The sequence below is a fragment of the Toxotes jaculatrix genome, chromosome 2 (genome assembly GCF_017976425.1).
Source record: "Toxotes jaculatrix isolate fToxJac2 chromosome 2, fToxJac2.pri, whole genome shotgun sequence".
NCBI lineage: Eukaryota > Metazoa > Chordata > Actinopteri > Toxotidae > Toxotes > Toxotes jaculatrix.
The window spans coordinates 13,784,440-13,795,792 of NC_054395.1; positions in this window are offsets into that span (position 1 = coordinate 13,784,440).

The window sequence follows — 11,353 nt, forward strand, 5'->3', positions numbered from 1 at the left end:
ACTGTGTTTCAAGGTCTGGCTTTTCCAGCATGGTCTGCTACCAAGACTCATGTGGCTACTGACAATTTATGAAGTGCCAGTGACATCAGGTCTGGACAGTTACAACTACCCCTGTCGTCAGTGGTCAAAGAGTTCAAGGTGGCAAAATGCAAAGTTCAGATGATGTTCAGAGACTACAGTGATTAAAAGGTAACTGTTGCAGGCAGCACCACAAGGTCAGGATGCAGGTGGGCAGCTGGCACATGAGTGGCATGGGCGGAAAATATGCCAAGCCAAGGACTTGGAACCATCCACTTCCAACTGCCTTGGGTCTGACACCGGTAGGAGAAAGGTTAAAGGTTGAAGGTCAAAGGCCGTGGAATCTGGATCACAAGGAATGTGGATGAATTGTGACGTGTCAAAGTGGAGGATAACATGGCTTAAACTTTGGAGACTTCCAACACCAACAAATCTGCACAGGTGGGGAATGCATACTGGTGTGGTCTAAGACTGCACCACAGAGAGTATTACAAGGAATACAGAACCAGGAGAGACAGAAAAAAAAACACCAGACCCACATGACCCACATAAGCAGCACCATCCATACGGTTCATTGGTTAGAAGGAGAAGCCATCTTCTCCAAGAGGACTAAGCAGAGCCTCCTGCAGTTGGCAAAATTGTGGGACATGAATAACTTTCACCAGGTTGTCCAGCATAGTCCTGTGTTATGAAGAGGCAAAGAAGATCATTCTGATTGAATTGACAGTCCTGTGGGAAGACAGATGCGGATGAGGCCTTGGAGAGGAAGCCCGCCAAGTACCAGGACATGATCCAACAATGCAGGGAGAAAGTGTGGAAGGTCTGGCTATTTCCAGTTGAGGTTGGCTGCAGGGGTGTCCCGGAACAGTCTGTGTGGAAGATGCTCACAGCCCTGGGAATAGCAGGAAGGGAGAGGAAGACAGCTGCTCGCAGGCTGCGGGACACAGCAGAAAGAGACCCTTGTTGGCTTTGGAGCAAGTGGGAGGAGTTGAGCTGGAAGCGGGGGGAAGATGGGCAGTGACTGGCCAACACTGCCGACCCACCGTTTAGAGCCAATATGTCTGAGGAAAGTTTAATGATGTCCGAAAGCTTCTGACCAAAAGCTTCAGTCACAAGAAAGTGGCTGAGGGTGTTAGCATCTAGATGTATCTAATAGCAAATATGGAACAAAAACCTGTGTCTGTGCACAAGCACAGGAATGAGGAATTGCTGTTATGATGTGTCTGTATGTGTGTTTGTATGTGCACAGTGTGTATGTGTGAATGTAAAACAGTACTGAACCTAGAGGACAGACATACATGGCTTGAACGAAATTTTCAAGCCAGAGGAAGAAAGAAAAGATGAGAAGCTTGGAAAAAAAGAGGCTTTGATCATGCACGACAACAACACAGCATTCCTTCAGCACACTGAGACTACAAAGTTTCTTTGGATCATTTCCACTGCAGCAGTTTTACACATGCAAATTGCTTCCTCAGCGTAGCCAAAGCTGGACAGGTGAAATGATCAGCCTTTAAACCTGGCTGACCCCTGATCAACCAAATGAAAAGTCAGTAGGTTGGATCAACAGATGCCTGATGGAATGCAACTTCCTTCGTCATCTGTCAACACTTCAAAGAAGAAGGGAAGAGCAATTCTTGTAAATTGAAATAAATACAGTTGAAACAAGATGGGGCAGGAATGCTAACACTTTCAATACTGAATGAAGCCAGTGATGAGATCCATTGCGAGATACTGTGTCTCAGAAAAAAGAAACCAAGCCTATGGGTTTTACTTGTTACTAGAATCACAAACTGACACAAACGACTGAACCACAATATGGATAAGGTGCAAATGATTGGTCTAGATGACATGTTAGTGTCACTTTTAATGAATGAAAATTTAAGACAAAGCTGAGTGGGTGAGGCCTCCATGGTGTAAAAATCAAGACATTTGAATAAAAAAATTTCTTTCTGATATTATAGTTTTTCCATTTACTTTCTATTAGCTTGCAATATAGAGAATTTGCCACAAAAGGCACAAATTTTGATTTATTTCATTAACTAGAAAGGAAAATTAGAGGTACATTTACATGACTGAACTGCAATCAGATCCAAGTGAACTAAACATTAATTAACGGAGAGGTGATGAAGTCCCCGCTGCGTGTCCATGAAATGTGTTTCTAATTGATTTCCTCTGGGAGAATATCTGTAGAGGGTGTTTTGCATTTATGCATCCAATCTTCTTTTCCTCATAACCAAAAAGCGGCATCTTTCCTTCAAGCAACTGTAAACATTGGGCCTCAGCCTGTCAACGCTGTTGTGTGTTTAGACATCTGTTTCAACCACAACTTCACACTGATCGTCAGTATCATATGGCTGTAGTCTGCAGTTACATCCGCACTCCCAAATACATGTTGTCTATTACCACATTTGGATCTAATTCTGAGGAGTGTTTAGCGGTTGCGGTGGTGAAAGACCTATCCTCGCTTGTTGTTATGAAATTTGTAAGAGATGGTTAGCATCAGAGCATGCATGTGGTGCAGTGTTACTGGGTTAGTCATGTGTGCTCTGAGTGATAAAAGGACACAAGTTGGCCTGAGAAGAATACATGTAATTTATCATCACATTTTCACAACAACAACACATTCAGGTCTAAAGCAAAATATACATGAATTTCAAGGATTCCACTTGAGGAAATTCCACAAAAATGCTGTGTATGCATTTGGTTTAACAGTTCAGTTTCCTGATGTTTAGTTTAAAATCCCACTGAAACACTGAGAAACTTCAAGTGACACGATATGGTCAACCAGACTTGATCCACTCTTTTCTTTTTTTTTTTTTTTTTTAAATGCTTCATGACAGCTTGGAGAAAGTGATAAAAGGATACAAGTTGACCTGACAAGAATACAAGTAATTTATCATCAGGTATCATACACTGAAGCTGTAAATTGTTTTGTAATAATTTGCAGTACTTGTTTTCTGAAATTATAGCAGGTTGTTGTTTAAATATTATTATAAAGAAGGCAATGTGACAATCTTAGGATGTAAATCCATATGATGATCAGAGACGTAAAATGCACTTCTCCATTATTGGGGATGGTACTTATTAACATACATACAATACATCAAACTCACTGGCTCGACCGCAAACATCATCCCCTACCTTAGCTTTTTGAATCTCTCATAAGAAAAGAAATATATGACCTGGTCCAGTGTACCATTAAAGTATATGGAGCATTACCCATACTGCACATAGGGGCCATGCCACAGTTTTATTGCAGGTTTACAACTCGCTGGTGGAATAACAGCAGCTTGGTTCCTTAGGTGGAAGATGGGAAAAGAGAGGAGTGGAGTGTGTGCACGTGCATGTGCACCTATTAGGACCAGGTGTAGGAGGCTTAACAAAATGCCAGGTAGCTAAAAGTAGTCAGCCCTTCATTAGTGGAGGCGATGCAAAGATGTTGCAAAAGACTGTATGTGCTATAAAAAAATCTGTATGTGCTATAATTATTAATACTCATTGGGAACTGCCACAGATCCTAAAGAAATTATTCATACACAGTATTCGCGCTGGTGACAACAGAAGCATCCTAATTCTACTCTGACTACAGAATGATGGTCAAATACAATCCAGTCCCAGCCTGTTTGACACCAACAAGCTCCAAGAACTACAACTTCAGCAAACTACTTTAAATATTTTATCAAAAATACCCACTAGTAAGCATGTCATTATTTGCAGCGTGTTGGCAGCTGTAAGATGCTAAGTAACTAACTGAGACGTCAGTCCCTCAAAAACATTGAACTTGGCTCACTCTCTGTTTCTTCAATCAGCTACCAACTGTTAGGATAACAAGAGACTCAAGAATGGAGCCACTTATGTGACAAAATGTTAACATTAACACCATCATTTTAAAATAATAATAATGATGTTTTTGCTCTTACTGAAATATGAGATAATTGGTGCAACAATTTTGTTGTAAATTAACAAACTGCATCACAATTTTTACAGAAAAAAAAAACTGCAAATTCTGTCATTTTGGCTCAAACACAAGTTCCACAAGATTCCAAGATTCCAGTTTGACTGAAAAAAAATCCTGAGCCACTTTTATATTTTGACGTAATAGGTATTAATATGGACATCTGCGTCCAATTCTTTAACACTAGAATAAAAACTTAATGCTGAACTCTTCTGTGTGATTTCTGTAATCACCACAAACTAAGAAGGGACATTATTTTAAGTGGATGCATTTTTTTAGATATGTGCAATTGCTGACAGTTTTGTAAACTTGGTGTTTTCACCCTGTTATTGTTTATTTCATGAAGGTTTTTGAGGTTTCAAACATTTGGGATGTGGAAATGTAATTAATATCATGACCAGTTACCACAACAAAGGAAACTGGCAGACAGACAAATTCTAAATTCATGCAGACATGTGAAAAATGACCCTGTATCAAGTCCTCTGCATTGGTCAAGACTTAATTTCACTGCTCATACAGTACGTAATCATTTTAATCTCTCTAATGGCAATAGATCTCAAATAACCTGAGTGACGAGGGAAAACAACACCTGTTAAAAGCCTTTTTACATCTATACAACGCAAGTCTTGCAGCTTAATCGCACCACTGAGGTTGATAATCTATATAGAACTAAATCAATACTGGTGGGTAGTGTTGGGGGATCAATTCCCTGAGGGGGAGGTTTGCCATTGAACATGACACCAAGGGACGAGCGTGCCTAATCCATGTTTGAACTTTAAGTGAGCGTGGGCCTCTCTCTTCTTAACATGACCACTCCATTCCACCGGACCCCTCCAAAGCTTGGCTAGAAGACGTGGTCACTCAGATGATGATATGCAAGAGCTGGTGCCCATGTGGGAGATGGAGCCTGGACCAGCCTCTGTTCTACATCCACCCATTCACCCAAATGTCTAGCAGCTCCCTGAGAAAAGCAAATTTTCCCTGCGCTCCCATACTTCCAGGTGTTTTGGTCATTAGGGCCTCTGGCTATTAGAAGCGCCGTGGTGCTTGCTTAATGGTTATAAGGCCAACCATCGTGCTCAGATCACACCTCCACAGCTGTAAAGAGAGGCTGGGAGGGGTGGCAGCCGGGGAGGCATGCGCAAGGGGGGACCAGGCCAGAACGCCCGCTTTGTTCTCTGGGGGCTCCGGTTACACCCGGCTCTCCCCACAGCCCGCGTGACATTCAATACTGCAACTGTAAATTTTACATTAAGCGTGTGAAATCACAGATGCACATGTCACAGCAGTGTCATAAAGTGAATTTACTTAGCTCGACTTCAGCACGCACCTTAACTCTTTAAGTCTCTGTAGGGGGCAGTTGGGGGTTGGGGATGGGGGACAAAATTACGGCAATTAATTCTTACAACGGCCCCCAAAAAGTGAACGACACTTTGACGTATTCAGGGTGCACACCTGGTTCTATTCACCGTATTAACAATAGCCCGCCATCATTATATTTTCTTTGGTATTGCACATTAAAGAATAATTGATATTTAGGCTTGGCTTACAGCTTGTTAAAGGTTTAATGGTCTGTGAATGTGAATAATAACTATGGGTGAAAACTAAGAGAGTGAGAATGACCTTTACAGTACACACAAATAGCACAGCAGAAGTGTAATGTGTACACACACACAAACAAACACACAAAATAAAATTTAGCCACAGGATATCGAACCAGAATATGCATTAGACTGTAAAGTTTATGTGCTATGGTAAAAATGTGGGACTATCACATCCATGCATTCCTTTATTTCAGTCTAATAGCATTTTAAACATTCACAGACAATGGAGCTGCAAATCTGTCTGCTTACTGGTGACAGAGCCCGAGTCCACCTGTTCACTCTCAGATCATCCCTCCACTAAAAATACAAAGAGAGGAATCCAGACAAGTCTCAGTCGTAAACAGCAACCACGGGAGACCCATACATAATGTGCCTCCATACTTCCGTTAAGTAGGCATGACTGTGCAAGTGCCAGAATTATTAGTTTAGTTATGTTTGGAATATCAGAAAGCAACAGAATCTGGTCATTCACCACGCTTTGATACGTGGATACTATTTGTCAAATTCTTTAAATTTCATTAATACAGTATTAAATCAGCAGCAGCCAACACGTCCACTACATTGTGTGACTCTGTGTGGAGACTTCAGAAAACAAAAAACAAAAAAAAAAAAACAACTTATGAGGTCAATTCCATGCAACTTCCCCACTTCCTGTCTATAAAATGCTGAATATGACTAATTCATGCATTCCCTTAACCCCCGCAGTTCATTTGGCAATGGCTCAATAAATTCTACAGAGCACCCGTTGCTGCCTACCCTGTAAGAGTATTCCCCTGCTCATAGGGTAAGGGGGAGCCAACATTAAGACTGGTGGTTTGTAAAGTGAGCTGGGAAGTTTAATTGATCTAAAAGAATTTAATGTGGCGTAGTGAATCGCAGCAGACAGCATGGATTTATATCGCAACCCCGCAGAAACGAACATAATATTGCCGGAGTTTTACAGCAGAAGGGGGGATTTTTTTTAATTGTGCCCACAAAAATGATTTACTTTGTGTTGAGTAAAACTGCAATTCAATAACAGCCCTGAATGCCCATTTTAATTCCCACTCTTGCATAAAAAGTTGTGGAAAGTGCAAGAGAATGTACTTTACTTCAGAACTAAATAATTTTATTTTAGAAAGATAGATTTAATTTTAGTATATTAATTGAAGCCATCCCACTTGTAGAAGACAATTTTTTGGCGCTGACCCATTTCACACATCACAAAGCAATATTCACGCCTGAGCTGTATCATTTTAAACTAAGCTCTTGCTCTCTCAAGTGTTAAGTCCATCCTGCATGGACTTCTATGAAAACACAGAGAACTCTGCAATGTGTTAGAGATTTTGAATGTAAAACCAAGATTACCACACAGCCACAGGGAAAGGGATTCAGCTCAATCCCCACAGGATGTGTAGCGGCCAAGTCAAACAAGAGCACAGATATTTACCAATATACTCTGGATACCATGGCCACACAGATATAGAGATGCCCACAACAAACAGCAGACAGATGTTAAATGATGTTGATTCTTTTTTTTCTTACTACTTTAAGTACACAGTATGTAGTGTAATGTAATGGCATTTGGTTGATACTTAAATCTAAAGTCCCTTTGGTCTGCTTGGGTCTACAACATATACACAACATTCAAGAAAACCTACAGTATGTGTGTATAATACTGTGGATTAGTAGTTTTACGTTTTTTACTCTATTACTCTATAGTACAGATGATTTTTATTTGTGGTTTGTGGTAATTCGTAAACTACAGAAAATAAGTAAAATAGAAAATCACAAAAAAAAAAAAATCATGGACCTGCTCTGCTGCCCTAAGCTGTCAGCAGAATGCAAGACTTTGTTATGTTTTAGATACAGAAGAATAAAAGCAAGAGATCTCAAATGTGCTGCTTTGTGTTTTCTATAACTAAACGGTGAGAAAGTAAAAAAAAGTATTAAAAAAAAGTATTAAATTGATAAGCTCTGATTTTCTGAAAGATATTTCACCTGACTCAATATGTGACGAGTGGATAGCCATCAAATTTATCTTTGTGTCCTCAGTAGACTGCGCTTTTTTTCCATTCTTTTGTATAGTGTGTGTAAATTGTATGACAAGTACTATAATCCTAAATAAATGCATGCTAAAAACATGTCATGTTCAGCACAACTTTGACTTATTTATTAGGGTGTGAACAAATTCAGGCCAGTTTTTGTATTGCTGGTTTGTACTGGACTTCACTGCTGCTGAAAACTGAAATTTTGTGTTCAAAGACTGTGAATTCTAATTATTTGTGACAGGTTAACACACTAGAAAACTACCTTTTGATGATAGACAAAACATGGTTTTGGAACCAGTCCTCATGAAAAACTGATTGAGGTTTTCAGTAGCCAAACTCCCAAATGTTTGGTAAAGTCATTTCAATGCAGGTTTGTGCTGGCAGAACCTGGTTTAAAACAAAAAATGAATTGGACTGAGAAGTGGCTGATGTGTAAAATTTTCACATGTAACTAAGCATAATCTGAAGCTTGACTAATACTGTTGTTGACTTAGCCTAGCCATCCTAATCTGAGAAAAACCAGAGAGACCACAGCTCAGCAAAACTTATTTACATTACGGTAGGGAGCGCCGGATGAGGAACATTGAGTCAGGGAAAATGTACGATGCATCATAAAAAATGTGATTCTTCTCCAAGGAAAAAAAAAATGTTCCACTGTGACTTCCCTTTGGAATGATTTTCAGACAGACACAAGCTCATGGGAGGAAACCAAGCACTCGTTAAACCTACCAGACCTGGCTCAGACCACACCTAGACCTGGCCATCCATCAGACTGACTGGACAGAATTTACAGTGTGACCTGATCGGTCATCATTTATTACTTTTACTGGTCCTAAGTGGAGGCAATCACCGGCTGGTGTTTGTGTAAGAGGAGACCTCCACCTGCGAGGGTCTCCCATTAACACAAACCTCACTTGGGGGGAGATATGTCATCTGTCGGTGTTCGTTTGGACTGGGCCTGGAGTTTGCCCTGACAGAATTCTGTGGGGGATTTTTTCTCCCTTAATGAGTTGCTGTGTATCTTCAATCAGAAACAATGACTAATCTGAGTATGTAGTACTGCCCTTAAACAATTCCTCAGAACCAGTCTTTTTTCTCTTGAAAGAACTGCTTTTCAACTAGTCACCTGGAACACTATCAAAGGCAAAGATGCGCAACTGAATTACCACATCTTAGCATTCAAACAACAGCAAGCAGAGAACACAACACAGGAGCCGCAGAGCAGAAATCAACCATGCGTGCAAGACACTAGCTCTCAGTGAGATCTTGCTACAGTCCTATCTTCTTGATCAGCGAAAGATCTAAGGGAGAGAGGTTGAGGTAAAAAAAAAAAAAAAAAAAAACGCAAACTGGATGACGGTATAACTACTGGAGCCAGTAACACAGGTCCCCTGGAGCTACTGTCACCTCAGGGAGTATAAGTAGATTGTGGCTTTGAAGTGCCGCTGATATTGGCTTCTGTTCAAGCTCAAGACACGTCCTTTGGATGCTCCATTGAACTTGATCAGTCACTCAGAAAATAAATGTACAACCAAAGAAAGGGACAAAGAGGGGCAGATAAAGAGACCTAGAGGGAAGCAACCATAAAATAACAATACATGGGTGAGACGCACCATGAATAAGTTCACAGAAGGTTATGACCTTATGGATACTTCCAGAAAGCTTTTGCTGAACACAGATGATGATTGGGTCAGGGTGCTAATGTTACAAATGTGGGGGAGGGGGAGGGGGGCGGCGGCGGAAAGAGAGAGAAAACTGTGAGACAATGAGACCCAATGCCAGGGCATCTGATGGAAATATGTTTGGCCCGGTACCACATGGCTGTTTTGGATGCTCATCAGTTAGTCAAATTTGATCAAATGCCACAGGTGAAGCTCTCCAGCATGTTCAACCTCTAACTCCATAACACGGGGCTAATTCTGCATAATGGGCCTCGGGGGAATGTGTGAGAGGCTGTAGTGAGTTAACAACTGGGTGAGAGAAAGAGAGTAATAGAAAAAGAGAATAATGGACAGAGTCCATCTGAGGCTCACCTTCATTTCCCTGTCTAATCACTACCACATGCTGATGAGAGGTACATGGGAAGTCCCTCCAAAAAATACACATTCTTTCTCATTCACCTCACTTCCCTGGTTTTGAAGGGTTTGGGATTTCCTAATTTTTTTTTTTTATTATATCATTATGTTACTCAGTGTATGTGCATGAAATCTAAGTTGTAGTTGTAGTTGTAGCTAACATCTAACCAAAACAACGAATAAGTGAATTAGAATTCAGTACTGGGAATTGTCATGTTGAAATGGTACTGCTAACGATTCTATGGGAAGCAGATTCCTCCAGCTATGTGGTGTCCTGCGCAGGTTAAAACCGCTAAAAGGCAGAAAGTATCTCTTCCTGGCTCAGGCATAAGAAAGCCTCACCAAAGGCAACCAGAACTGTCCCAGTGAAGGTGTGGGAACCCAAGCCGCAACCTGGCATTACATAGCTGACAAATAAATAGCATGCCCTACCTCAACTCTCAGCTAATTACAGGTATGGTTTACCAGCTACGGCTTATTAGTGTTTCCTCAGCAAACTATAAAAACTAATGACACCATTTTGTAGTTGCCTTGGTTTTCTTGTGCCTCCCTTTCTTTCCATGTTCTTGGGCAGTGCAGATTATTTTTAGTCCTGACTAGCGAGAGTTAAAAACTCACAGCCAAAGCTAACGTCTGTTTTCTCCCTGGGTCAGCATTTAACATCCTGCAGAGTTTTGCTTTGAGTTTTAGGACACTGCAGCTGCTTTGACTGAAACCTAGATGGAGCATATTTGTAACAGAATAATACCTGTCTGTCTGCTGTGGAAGTGTCTCTTACATTTTAGAAAAATAATCAGCTCTATGTTTTGATAGTGAAATGATGATGAATTTAAAACAGACGATGAATTATTCCATAATGAATTCACCACAGAAACCACCACAAATTCACCACAGTGTCCTCCATCCCAGTCCTCTCATAACACCACACTGACACAGCAGTCCTCAGTAGTGAGTACTTTTAAGAGACTTGCTCCCCCTAGTGCCAGGGGCTTTAACTTCAGTCAGAGCTTTCAAAATCTGTATTTCTGTTCCTGTACCTTTTGCTTTTTGTCACAAACTTGATTCTTTAAACTAAATAAACAAATACGTGTGTACGTGTTATCACATGTCATCATTTAAGATTATAATATACAGATCTGAGGCAAAGCTCCCCCTTTTTCTGACCTGATCATTTGGCAGGCCTTCATACTTCCTACATTTGAACTTCAGAACAATAGGCCACAGCTGTACAATGCCAAATGTATTTAAATATTGTGATACCTCGGCCTAACACAAAGCCAAGGACACCATGTGAGTGATCACAAACCACAGTCTTGGACTCAGTTTCACTGCCACAGGTCATGCTTAAGTTGTGTGTGAGTATCAGGGTGTCTGGACACTAAAACAGGCTTGAATAACTTTAGTGCTGTCCTCAGGGCAGCCACAGTGCTCTGACCTTCTTGAACACACTTCACAGACAGTGCTGCTGAATACTCTGCGGGGCATGTTTGTTAACATTCGGTTCTGCTTGGGTAGGAATGGACACAACAAGATGGTAGAAAATAAGACTAAAGGTCACTATAACGTGAATGGAGTTAAACTTAAATATAAATTAAGTTTAAAAAAATGTGTTTTAGCACCATTTGTGTATGCACCTCTGCTTTGAAACACATGAATTTCTCATGATGAGCA